Source organism: Macaca mulatta, chromosome 7 (genome assembly GCF_049350105.2).
Source record: "Macaca mulatta isolate MMU2019108-1 chromosome 7, T2T-MMU8v2.0, whole genome shotgun sequence".
Classification (NCBI taxonomy): domain Eukaryota; kingdom Metazoa; phylum Chordata; class Mammalia; order Primates; family Cercopithecidae; genus Macaca; species Macaca mulatta.
In genome coordinates, this window is record NC_133412.1 from 148,646,431 (window position 1) to 148,660,232 (window position 13,802).

Sequence of the window (13,802 nt, forward strand, 5' to 3'; positions counted from 1 at the left end):
TTGCTAGTATCTATCCAGGAGCAAGGAGAACAATCTGATAGGATTTAATATAGAACTAGGGAGGATATATGGTATAGAACAGCAGTTTCTAACTCTGACTACTGATTAGAATTCCCCGGAAAGTCTTTCAAAAATATTGATCCTGATTCAGTTGGTCTGAGTGGGGCTGGCAGGTGTTCTAACCTGTAGCCATTAGCTGAAAACCCTGGTAATTCAGGTAAGAAACCAGCCCAGGTCTTTGAAGGAACGAGGACATCTGTGTTCAGGTCAGAAGTCATACACAAGCAATGCACTTTATAGTTGCAAACTTCTTTTGTAGACATCGTCTCTGATCTGTTCCAACAACCCTATGAGGTAGTGTTATTGGTAGCATGAGTTGTTAGGGAGCTGAGTCTCAGAAGATTAAATCACTTGCCAGGGTCTTATTTTTAAAGCATAATTTTATCTATTATTTTAAAAAAACAAGATCCACACACATGCTCATACCTATTAGTTATCAGATCTAACACCTTGGAGAGCACTGCCAAGGTGACAGCTGGTGCCAGGTTAATCTATTTTACATAGACTTCCGAACAAAGCTCTTCCTGCTACTTCGCATTAACTGATGAGCATCTTGAGAGTGGAAAGCAAGCTGATGAGGCATTATCTATTATCTATCTATCTTTTTTTTTTTTTTTTGAGATAAGAGTCTCACTGTCACCCAGGCTGGAGTGCAGTGGTGTGATCTCGGCTCACTGCACTCCAGCCTGGGGTTCAAGTGATTCTCCTGCCTCAGCCTCCTGAATAGCTGGGATTACAGGTGTGCGCCACCATGCCTCGCTAATTTTTGTATTTTTAGTAGAGACGGGGTTTTGCCATGTTGCCCAGGCTGGTCTCGAACACCTGAGCTCAAAGTGATCCGCCCGCCTTGGCCTCCCAAAGTGCTGAGATTACAGGCGTGAGCCACTGCGCCCAGCCTATCTATCTATCTATCTAGCTAGCTAGCTATTACCTACCTACCATCTGTAACTAACTACTAATCTGAATGTGCAAGAAAAACAAAAGACAGGAATAATTTGGATACAAGATTATCAGAAACCTGCAAATATCCCAGATAACCTCTGAGTTAAAGGTTTTGCACCAGCCAAAACACATCTTTTTGTTCTCAATGAATGACTATAATAAGGATATGATGCAATTGTAAGCCCTTAAGTAAGCCCATAAGTAAAATATATACTGCCTTAACCTGTTGAGTATTTTGTGGTATCATTTGAACAAGATGTTTCTGTTGCTGAAACCAATGGATGCTACTTAAAGTGGGGTCAGCATCTGGGAGCTTGTTAGAAGTGCAGATTCTTGGGTCTTCACCTAAACATACTGAAGCACACTCTCTAAAGGGTGGGGCCCAGAAATCCGTGATGCAATAAGCCCCCCAGGGCATTCTGATGCTCTCTGCACATGCAGAGCATGTCTACATGGTCGCCCCTTCCAGCTCTGACTGGCAAAGATTCTGAGAATAAAGGATCTAAAACCACATTTTTCTCAACACCTATCTCAAGCTTCCTAGATGGGTCCACCTGCCATTGGATACTCATTAATGCTTATGGTCCCCTGAATCTGTGTAAGGCAGGGGTTGCCTTCTGAGTCAGCAAACACCTTAGCGTTTCCAAACCAGTTATTTCCATGTCTTGAGATGCTCAACATCGCCGTGTCTGTGCCCTAAGGGACTTCCCAATTAATTAAGCTGCCAAGCTTGTCAATAGGCTGGTTCCTTCATTGTTTTAGAAGAGAGAATCAGAGAAGCTGTTCTCATGCCAAAGGAGCCCTCATTTACTGCCGCTGACCCAGAGTTCTCAGCAGTTCTGGTCTGATAACTGAGCATCCACTCCGTAGCCCTGGCAATGGGGAGCTCTGTGTCCGACTCCATCTGCCTCAGTATGGCAAAGCCCTTCCATACCTCCTCTCTGCACCTAAATTGCATCCATCTCCTTAAATAAATCACTCTTGGTAAAACCCCTCTTCCATCCTCCGGGCCAGATATTCCTGGTTGTGAACTGTGTGGCCCTCTCACCTCGGTGGGGTTTATATTAGCTGGTGTTCAGTATTCTTGATGGAGAGTTTGCCTTTGCTGGGAGATTTGTCTGTTATCTGTGCCTTGTGCTTGAAAAGATTGGCTGAAATGCACGTTTTAGCCACACACCCTGCATACAGATTAAATGGAACTGCCTTGGTAGAGAATAATTAAGCCAAGGACCTTGTTTTTCACCTTCATGATGAAAGACAAATGACTTTCAAAGGCTTTAATAAGATGGCACTTGAAATGTTCTCCTACTTTGGCCAGCTCGGGACTTTCAGAACAGCCTTGTTCATAAATATTCTGTGCAACGACTGCATTTTCATTTAATTGTAGATAGAGTCATTTTGCAGGAGCTCTTGTCTCCATTTTTGACCCAGTGTAATCAAGGCATATTACACCATTTGTTGTTGTTAAAGAGTCAGTTTCAGCTGTATTATTAACTCTTTGAGAAGAAGACAGATTTTTCCCTACCAGATGCATTCTGCTTCTTACCAGTCTTTTGGGGGTGGTGAGGGTCTTGTGGGGGCCACCATTTCTCTCCTTTTCTTATCTTTTGAAGTGACTGTCAATTGGACAAGAAAACAGATTGATTGCCTAGTGGGAAATGAGACCCCACTAAATCATAAATATGAAATGGGCCTGAAATAGACATATTTCAGCAAAAGACATCCTTCCCCAAATAGCTCTTCTCCAGCAAAAGGATTTCCTAGCAATCATCATCTCTTTTCCTCTTCAGTGTTAGGTTTTCTGTCTGTGCCAAGGTGATTTTTCCTGCATCTCCTGGACTCGTTCTCACTTTTGTAGTAACAGTGTTTGCTCTTTCCTTAGCAAAACCGGCTGTAAATGGGTGTCACCCTGCCTAGCTGGCTTTCTCAGGCTTTGTTCCAAACACAATGCTGTCTTTTCTTAGCTGTGGAAATGGGACTGTTCTCCACTGGTTTTTGAGAGAATGGCCTTTTCCTATTCTGTTCATATAAACCAGCCTCACACCTCGGCGGCCTATTGTTTTTGGGGATCTGTTAATGCAGAAGAAGGTTTTTACTATGGACAAGGGGAGTTGGGAGGGCCGTGATCGGAGACATGCTGCATCTTGCTGAGATGTGAGGAGACCGAGGAGTCAGTTTGGAAGGATCCACCCGTGGGCTCTGATGCCCCACAAAGATTGTAGGGTGTCAGGCTTTCAGTTCATACAGAGGGTGTCCCCTGCCTCTTCCCAGAAAGCAGTAGCCTTCCAGTTGGTCCTGTCACTGTCTGACCCAGGACCTGGGCGCACTCATTTCCCTTCTCTGGCCTTGAGTTCCTGACCTGAGGTTGCAGCCAGGATCCAGGGTCTCTGGGTCTTCTCAGTTGCAGAATCTAAGGCTGGAGCTTAGTTTGCAGCCCTGCTCCCCACCGTTTCCTGTAGATGCTGTGCACACAGAGCAATGGCTTATCCACCCGCGCCCCCAGCCATGGGAGCCGAGTGACTCATGTTGGCAGGTGGAGCCATTGCCTCTGCCAGCTCTTGTTCAGAGCCTTCACCTGGTGGTTGGCTGAGCTGATTTGAGTGAGCACAGCGTCCAGTGTGTGGGTTTGTTCACAGGTGAATGTGCTTGATTACATCCTGGTGTTGGGGGCAGCTGAAGTGAAGTGGAAAGAGCCCTGGACTTGGAGTCAGGAGTTCTGGGTTCTTGCCCAGGTCACCAGCTCTGTGGATCAGGCCTCCCTTCCTCCCTAACCATGCAAGGTGCTGAGCACACAAAAAGTCAGTAAGATGCAGACTTTGCCCTTGTGGAACTCCCAGTTTAATGGAGGAGTCAGAAACAGAGAATAGAATATAATACAATAGGGGCCAGGATACGCTCAGAGCAGAGGGACACCTCCTCAGCCTACAGGGCATGAAAATCAGGGAGGGCTTCCTGTGGGAGGTGATGCTCCAGCTGCATGTACAGGAGACATGAGAAGTAAGCTAAGGGGACAGCAGGGCAAAGGCATGCAGGCCAGGGAAGCGTACGGTATGTAGCACCTCAGTGTTTCAGGAGCATAGAGTGGAACCCTGGGATCAACAGGTGGTAAGAACACAGCAGGTGGGGCCAAGTGTCAGCAACCTCATTTGACATAGGAGCTTGGGCCTCATCCTGAGGGTAAGGTGGACAGTAACTGGGTCAGATTTGCATTTTAGAAAGATTCCTTCTGATGGCTGGGGTGGAGGATGGTTGTGCAGGATCTGGAGGCCTCCTGGGGGCCTGGGGCAGTGGTCCAGGAGAGAGAGTGGGCCTGGAAAGTGACAGTGGGGGCGGATGGGGGGAGCAAATCTGAGGAAGATTTAAAATCTAGAATTGGATGGCTGGTGTGATCAAAATTGGAGATAACAAGAGGGATGGGGTTATGGCGAGGCTGGTAGTGAGCCCTCAGGGACATCCACATTGAGCCTCTGGTCCAGCAGGCACTTGGATATTTGGGTCTGCAAATCCAGATTTGGTTGGCATTAGTGTATGGGTGGTGGCCGAAACCATTGGGCAAATGAAAACAGAGACCCACAGGCCATGCATATCGAGTGAGGAGAGTAGCAGGCCAAGGATGGGACCTGGAAAACAGCCCCGAAGGGATAGGAAGAAGCAGGAGACTGGAAAGGCAAGGTCAGAGGATGGGCAGGTGTCGGGGAGTGGGTCCAGGGCATGGAAAATTCAGGAAAGAGGGATGATGCACAGTCAGGCAGAGCCTCCCAGGAGGATGGACTGAGCAGTGTCCTGTGGGCTGGTCTGTGAAGATCCAATCCCTGTCTTCAAGAGCAAGCCATTTCCTTGTCTAGGACTCAGTTTCCTCATCTGTAAAATCTAGGGGTTAGCCTTGGTGCTTCCAAGAGCCCCTGGCACTAAGAGTCTGTAAAAGCAGAAACTTCTCTTTTCTTTTTCTTGAGACAGAGTCTCGCTCTGTTGCCCGGGCTGGAGTGCAGTGGCACAATCATGGCTCACTGCGGTCTCAACATCCTGGGCTCAAGCAATCCTCCAGCCTCAGCCTCCTGAGTGGCTGGGACTACCGGTATACACCACTGTGCCCAGCTAAGAAACTTCTTATAAGAAGTTAGGGGGCACCCTTCCTACATCCCACCCCTTCTCCCCTCAAGCAGGCCTACGCTACCCTTGAAGGCTGGATGAATAAAAACCCAGAGAAGTCAGAGCTGGAAAGGACTTTGCAGAGATTTTAGTCCAGCCCACCGTGTGGAAGGTAGCCTGATGGAATGGAGTCAATCCCTGTCTTTTCCCAGCTCGGCAGCCTCGGGCAGACACTCCACCTCGCTGAGCCTCAGTTTTCTCACTTGTAAAATAAGGCCTCTGAGACCCACCTTGCAGGTGTGTTTGAAGGTTAGTGAGAACTGGGAGCTACTTGTGCTTATTAAAGATGAGCCCCAGGACCTGAGAGCTGACCTGATTGACTCGAGGTCACAGAGTAGGGCACTGTGGTGACCAGAGCCCAGGCTCCTGAGGACAAGTGCGCTAGGGTCAGCCACCTGCCGGAGGTCATGAACCCGCAGCCGTGGGCCAGTGCAGCCCGCAGATGTGTTTTGTTTGGCTCATGTGGTGTTCCTTTCAAAATGGAATTTGTTGCTGACATTCCAAATTGGGAGATTTTACTTTAAAAATTTATATATTTTTGAAAACTTGGAAGAATTAGCAGCACTGAGCCTGCATCCCACTGGGGTAGTGTCCCCTCCCATGGCAGGAGGGGTGGGCACCGCCCCATCCAGCCCTCCTCCCTCACTAATGGTGAGTTGCTTGCTTGACCCCTGAGGTGATGTGAGTTTGCAACCCCAGCCTTAGACTGACCATTTGTCTTGAATTTTCTCCTAAAGCCCTGCCCGCTGTTCACTGAAACAGCTCAGTATTTCACAGCTGAGGTCCAGACCTTGGCCACTGAGTAAGAAGGCCTGGCAAGAGATGATGGGAGAGACAGGAGGGCAGAGAGTTTCCAACAGCTCAGCCCCATGGGGGATGCTGGGAGGGCCTGGCCCCTGCAGGCTGCTGGGGGTCAGCAAGGGAGTTGGCTGAGAGCCCCTGGGGTTTCCTCATTCCTCCCTCCTGGGGTGGGAGGAGGCTGTGGGCCTAGCTGGCTGGGCAGGCCACGGTCTTGTCCCTGAACTGCCCTACTTTGTTGATGGGGGGTGGGGGAGTGGGGAAGGACCGCAGCCCCTGGCTCAGTGCAGCCCTGTTTATGTGGGGGAATGTCTGGTATGTTTGGTATTTGGGTGTTTACTTCCCAGGGTGCTCATGGGTCCCTGGTGTTGAAATGTGGCTCCTCCATACAGGGGGGCCCTGGTGGGCCTGGCTGGCTGTGCGTGGCTCGAGGCTAGATTTGGAGGCTGCGGGGCTGTTACTCCAGGTCTGCTCACTGACAGCTCAGCACGCCCAGAACCCCCCACCCTGCTCCTCCCTCTCCGCAGGTCTCCTTTCTGTGCCGCATTCTGCCCCGAGGCAGGCCAGTGTGCCGCTGCTGCAATAGCACCGCCTCCGCCTTGCCTGGGAAGGCAGGCAGGGAAGCTGGCATCATGGAACTCTTCCTGTGCTCCTGGCTCTGGGCTGGAACCCAGTCCCCATCACTACCATGTGTGGCAGGGCTCAGTACCTTCCTGTACCAGTGAGGAATGGAGGCTCAGAGAGGCCAAGTAACTTGCCTAGGAGCACACAGCTGGTCTACAGCAGAGCTTGTGGAGGAACTCAGGTCTTAAAGACCACCCCCCAGCCCCACCAACCAAAGCTCACACTGTCAACTCTGATGCCTCAAGTCTCAGATTAGCCTGGTTCTCTCTGCCCAGGCGACAATTCTTAGTATGAGACGGAGCCCTTCGGACCTGTGCTACTCTGGTTAGTGCTAGGGTTTTTTGGTTTTTCTTTTTTCTCTGTTTTCACTTATTACTTCCTTTCTTTGTCCATGTGAGAGTTTCTTATTTTCAGTGCCTTGGGTTGAGAATGTCATTTCTCTTTCTCATTCTGTCTCGTTGTGGGTCCTGCAAGCTGTATTTTTGAAAACGCTTATGAAAAGTCAGAATTCAAAATCACATCTGGGCTGCTGTTTGTCACTGCGGAAATGCCATGCCACCTGCAGACCGGGCGTGAGAAACACAGAAATGGGTGAGGGTTAGGCCGGAGAGGAGCTGGTGACGTCCCTTCCTTTAAACCGTGGAGCTTGAATGTTACACCTTCATGTAAACTGTGCAATAACGTTTTTTAAAACATGTTAAATACTTCTAACTCTAAGGGCAGTGACCACGCTTAGACCACCCACCCCTTGAAGAGCGGGATGTGCTCGGGCCCTGGGGCCCAAAGACCTGGATTCGAATCCTGAGCTGTCACTGAGCATCTACGCAGCTTTGATATTCGTAGTTTCCTCATCTGCAAAAGCAGGGAAGCTGATAGAGCCGTGCTGGGTGACTTACTGGGACAGCAAATTAAATGTAGTTAATTTAGTTAATAAACACCCATTCTGTGCCATGCTCAGCTCTGGTGGCTGAGTGATAGTGGTGAAGGTGATGATAGACTGAGATATTTATATAGATTAACTATGAATAGATTAACTAAGGTTTTCATGGGAAACTGACAGTGGGCAGGCAAACATGCATGTGAAAAAGGTAAGTGCTATTAGTGAACACACCTTGAAGGAAATACACAGGGAGATGGTAACAGGACAGGGCTTTCAGTTTAGGGTGGTCAGTAAAGAAGTCAAGAAGTGGCAGCAGAAGGAGCAGCAAGTGCAAACCCAGGGGACAGGGAAGAACTTGTTGTTTTGAGGGAGAGGAAGGAGGCCTGTTGTTGGGCGTTGAGGGGTAGAGGAGGGCGATGTAGTGGAAGGTTAGAGAGGCAGGAGGGGCCGGGTTTTCTCGGTTCTGTGGGTCACATGTGATGGAAGCTGTTGGAGGGTTGTAAGCAGAGGAGCTGACTTGTGTTTTAGCCAGGGAGAGCCCTTAGGAGCCATTGCAGTCTTACAGGGCAGAGGCGACGAGGGCTTGGACCAGGCTGGAGGCAGCAGGGATGGAGAATGTGGTGGACACCTTAGAGATGTATTTTGCAGGTGGAATCATTACGACGTGCTAAATGGCCTGTTTGAGTCCTTAACTGGCTCCAGGGCAAACTTGTCTGGGCACACAAATCTGCGTGCGCATGTACTGCATGCAGACCCTGATTCAGTAGGTCCCGGTGGCCTTCAAGACTGCATTTCTAACAAGTGCTCAGGTGAGGCTGATGGTGCTGTCGGTCAGCCACACTCCACAGTGCCTGACTCCTGGCAAACGTCCAGGAAGTGCTCACTGTGGGGATGACCCTGTGAATCCCTGTAGGAATCTCCCAAGTGCTGCTGTCATTGACTCCTGCCTGCAGGCCCTGACTGGGGCCAGGACTGGGGGTGGACTTATGTCAATCACAGAGATAGATTCACACACGGAACAGTCCTCTTTGCCCATCAGGTCCATTCCCGTTTTACCCTGCTCTGTGCCCCAGGTGGCCCATATCAATGGATGACATTACCCAGGAGTCCTTCCACTCTGGCTCCTGGTTGAACTTGGCCATTAAGAGGCTCCATCCCCCTTTCCCTCTCTTTGCCTGTTTCTTTGTCTCCCTGACCCCCTCTTGGAGCTGCGTGGTTGTTTCTCTCTTGCCACGTGGTCTGTGGTCTCTGCTCACCCTAAACTTCACAGCCCGATGTTCCTGCCTCTCCGGGCCTGTGACTGAAGTTGGTTGCCCGGCCCTGCATGACCCCTCAGTCCAGCACTCAGCATCTCCCAGACCAATTTAAAATTCCAGGACAGTGAGTACAGCTCGGCTCAGCCGCTCATGCCTCGTCCAGTCAGCTGTGGCAGGGACTTGAGAACAGCCTTGGAAAAGAATTTGGGGTATTCATTCCCCTGATCCCTCCCTGTTGGGCACCTGTTGGGCTGTGGCTGTGTTCCTCTACCAAAGAGCACAGCTCCTGTCTGGTGACCCTCTGCCGTGGCTAGGTGACAGCTCTCCCTGGGTTCCAATCATCTCTCCTGACCCTAGCCGCTTCAGGCCGGAAGTGTTAGTGACTCCACTGGAACTCCCGGGTTCCCTAAGCGCTGTCCACACCCTGTAAGTAGTTCCCTCACTAATCTCCTTTAAATAAACACCTGTTTCCTGCTGGGGGCCCCTAGTCCAGGGGCTTTGGTACCAACCGAGGTGACCCACCTCTGCCTTTTCTTAGCTGCTGCTCAAGGGCCCTTCCGCATCCAAGCTCTGCTGCTTTCTCAGCGGTTTTAGGAACATCGCTCCTGGGTGGGATTTCTCCCCTGATCACTAAGGACCATCTTCAGCTCCTCCATTAGCCCCTGGCATCACCTGACCTCCAAGGGTAGAAGCTTGGTGTCCCAGGCATCTTTCAGTGGCATGTGGCAGAAACCTTCTCAAACTCCCTTCAAGCCAAAGGAGGAATTTTCAGGACAGATTCACAGTCCCAGTGACAAGAAGCATAGTCAGTTCTTACCAGGGTGGCATCAAGAGGACCAAGACAGCATCTTTCTCTGTGTGTCTTCTGTCTGTCGACTGTCTGTTCCTCTGTCGGTACCGTTGGCTTCCGTCCACATCTCTGCATGTTTCTCTCCCTGTGGCGCTGCCTCTCTCTCTCTCTCTCCCCTTCTTCATGTCTGTGATCTGTGTTTCTCTGTCCCACTGTCTCTATGTCTGTCTACCTGTTTGTGGGGCACGCTCTGTCTCAGGGCCTGGTGAGGTGAGCAAGCCTGGGTGAGGTGCCTGGGGCATGGCATGCAGGAGGTGCTCCCTCTCTGGTGCTGACCCTGCACTTGCTTAAATGTGTGCCTTGGCCACCCCGCCTGCCTTTCCCTGCTCCAGGCCCGGCTCTTCTCTCCATTCCCCTTTCCCTCTCTTTGCCTGCTTCCTTGTCTCCCTGACCCCATCTTGGAGCTGCGTGGTTGTTTCTCTCTTGCTACGTGGTCTGTGGTCTCTGCTCACCCTAAACTTCACAGCCCGATGTTCCTGCCTCTCCGGGCCTGTGACTGAAGTTGGCTGCCCGGCCCTGCATGACCCCTCAGTCCAGCACTCAGCATCTCCCAGACCAATTTAAAATTCCAGGACAGTGAGTACAGCTCGGCTCAGCCGCTCGTGCCTCGTCCAGTCAGCTGTGGCAGGGACTTGAGAACAGGCTGTCTGAGGAGAGGTCTGGGTGAGGCGGGGCTGCTCCACACGAGGACCCTCATGGTCCTAAGTCCCCAGGTCTCTCCATCCAATGTGAAGTGTGGCGCAGCAGCACCCCTCACTGCCGGGATCCAGATGACCTTGCCCTTGGGCCTTCCTGGGAAACTACGGGAAAACAGAGCCAACGCTAAGTTTGCGAACAGGGAAAAGCATGCTCCCCTCCCACCCCCAGCCCGCATCTCATGGTTCTTTAAATGTATTGAGCTGCCTCCTTCTCAAACATCCTGGTTCTTCCAGCTGTATCTGCAGAAACAAATCATTGTCAGCCAGTTTGGGGTTCCGGGTTCAGATGTCAGAGCCGCGTGTGGTACAAATACTCTCTACCGTCTTTCTCCCACACATGGGCAAATGCTTTAGAGAATTCAAGAAGCACCAGGAAGGAGGAGGCAGCAGCCCTGACTCTGGGGACGAAGGAGTCCCAGGGAGGGCTGGGGAGAGTCTCCAAGTTAGCTGTGAGGCATGAAGGCAGAGGGGCTCTGCCAAACGCCTGTCTCATTTCTGGTAGGACCTTAACAGATGTTTTCTACATCTCTGGGCAGCTCTTAAATAGCAGCGTGAGGATTTAGGGGTGATGCAGCACAGTTTCAATGGGGAAGGTGTGAGGATGGGAGTTTGGGAACATCTTGCCTCATTGGGAGATACCAGCCAAGGTTGGGGGAATGGGTGCAGGAAAGGCCTGGGGCTGGGCTTGGAAGCTGGTGGTGGCTGTGGAACTGGGGGCTCTAGGCCTCAGCACATACCCTACATTTTTTCCTGGCCTGCTTAGGACTCATGCAGACTTGCCATAGCTATCAGGGGCCTGTGCCCCCAAATCTAAACTCTGCCTTCAGCCAGTGTGCTTCTAGGGAAGGCAGGCTCCAGTCTCCAAGCTTTGCTGGCCTACTATAAACAGAGAGAAGAGGCCACCCCAGCAGAGAAAGCTTCCGTGAGTGCTGGGGAAAAGGCCATGTAGATCCAAACACGGGTAATAAGTCACTTTGTAATGAAAGAACCCAAGCCTGTAGCATCTCTCTCCGGAATCCTGAATTCCAGTCATTCATCTGAGTGACATTTGTTGAGCCCCTCCTGAGTGCCATGCGCTGTACCAGGTGCCAGGGATGCTCAGGTCCCGTCCTCCAGGCTAGCAGGGAAAACAGGCACCCACACAAACCAAGGCTTGTGGTAGGATGCGATGGAGACTCCTACAGTGCTGTAGCAGCGCCAAAAAAGCAGCAGATTCTTTTTCTTTTTTAACTTTTATTTTAGGTTCAGGGGTACATGTGCAGATATGTTATATAGGTAAATTCGTGTCACAAGGGTTTGTTGTACAGATTATTTCATCACCCAGGTTCTAAGCCTAGTAGCCAATAGTTATTTTTTCTGATCCTCTCCCTCCTCCCAACTTCCACCCTCAAATAGGCCCCAGTGTGTGTTGTTCCCCCTTTGTGTCCATGTGTTGTCATCATTTAGCTCCCACTTATCAGTGAGAACATGCAATATTTGGTTTTCTGTTCCTGTAGTAGTGTGCTAAGGATAATAACCTGAGCTCCATACATATTCCCACAAAAGACATGATCCTGTTCCTTTTTATGGCTGCATAATATTCCATGGTATATATGTACCACATTTTCTTTATCCAATCTGTCATTGAGCATTCAGGTTGATTCCGTGTCTTTGCTATTGTGAATAGTGCTGCAATGAACATACACATGCATGTGTCTTTATGGTAGAACGATTTCTATTCCTTTGGGTATATACTCAGGAATGGGATTGCTGGGTTGAATGGTAGTTCTGTTTTTAGCTAAAAGCAGCTGATTCTATCTGGGGAGTCAAAGGACCCTTCCTGGAGGAGGTGATGTTTACTCTCGAGGTTGAGTAAGAGTTTAACCAAGTGGGAAAGGAAGGATATCTCACTCAAGGCTGAGAGGGCGTGGCTGCTTTGGAGAAGGGTGAGACATTTGGAGTAGAGGGTGATGCAGGAGGGGATGAATGTGACTGGAGAGGGGAGGAGGAGTGGCCCCTGACCTGGGCCTCAGCCTGGCCCAGTTGATCTCTTAAACTTTCTTCCAGCTCTGAATCTCTTTGCATTGCTGCTAAAGCAGCTTCCGTCTGCTTCTGACTTTCTGTGGAATAAGGCCATGTGCAGGGCGGGGGTAGGGAGTGAAGCCTTGGAGGACAGAGGTTGGTTGCTCAGGGGAGGACACAAGGTCCTGCAGTACCCAGGCTGCACTCATCACCTTGGCAGTTTGTGGGCAAACCCTCCTGGCCGAAGGGAGATTGCACCGCCAGCCACTTCCTCCAGTTCCTTCCCTCTGCCTGTCGTCACGGTTACCTTGGCCTTGTTGGGGGTGAGGTTAAGGTTGGGCGGAATCAATTTCAGCCAGGTTTCTATTTTCCCAGATACAGGTCAGCCAGAGGAGCTGTCACTTCTGGTTCAGTTTCAAAGAAGGCCAAGGGACTGGGAGGTGCTTGGGTGTGGCGGTGTTGACGAGGCGCCTCTGCAGCTGACTCCCAGGTGGGGTGGGAGTCGGGCAGGGAGAAGCTCAGAGGTGGTGAGGAGGCAGAAAGGGGGCTGCCCTGCCAAGGCCTGTGCTGATGGCCATGGTGCTGGTCTCGGGCCCAGGCACTCTGTCCTGAGCCCCCAGAGCATGCTGGGAGTGTGCAGAGAGAGGCTGTTTATTTTCCTGGCCTATAGCCCTTTGGGCTGAGACCTCGTTCCAGGCCTTGGGCTGCCAGAGTCACCCCCCGCACCCTTCTCCCTGGCTGGAGAAGTGAGAGAGTTGGCAAGCCCAGGGCAATCCAACGGCTTCTCTAATGGCCTATGACTCTGGGCTGTCCCCAGCCCAGCTGGTCCTGGGTGTCCTTCAGATTTTCCTGGTAGGTAATGTACAGCAGAGGTGCCACATCAAGTGCTCCTGACGGACTGGGGCTGTAAGGGCTGGTGGTCAGGAGCAGGATGGTTGAAACCACAGAAATCTGAGTTTGAATCCTGACTCTGCTATTTTCTAGTTGTATGGCCTTGGGCAAATTGAACTATTGAGCCTCAGTCTCACCATCTGTAAAATGGTACAGTAATAGTAACTTCCTCATAAGACTTTGATGGTGTGGATTAAAAGATATGTGTTTAAAGCATTTAGCAAAGTAGGCAACAAATGGCACCTCTTGTTATTATTACTAATGGAACAATAACAACAGCAACTTTGATTCGAAGTCTGTGCTAGTGGGCAGTGAGTCTCCTTCTCCCCATTCGAGGGGTCCTGTTTCATGCATAGTGAATTTCTTAACATGTCCTGAGGAAGAAGCAAGCCTGGAGACTCAGGAGGCCCCTTGCTTGTGCCCCAGGGTCATTCAGCTCTTCCACAGGTGGGCATCCTAGGCTGGGGAGACTGTTAGTGACAAGAGGAAATGGATCCCAGCATTTGGAAGGACCAAGAAAGGAATATTGGGTATGGAGGGGCAGGGAAGATCTTAAATCCCAACAGAAGGTAAGTGGAGAAGACAAAGATAGTCAAGGAGGTAGGAAGGGGTGGCAGTGGAATGTAGAACCTGTGTCCATGCCCAAGGCGTTT

General features: G+C 50.7%; 1 protein-coding gene across 5 annotated transcripts in view; it reads left to right on the top strand.

Annotated features, from left to right (window-relative positions):
• JDP2 (Jun dimerization protein 2) overlaps positions 1 to 13,802 on the top strand; it is a 43,121-nt gene that overhangs the window by 19,373 nt on the left and 9,946 nt on the right. The window lies entirely within an intron of this gene.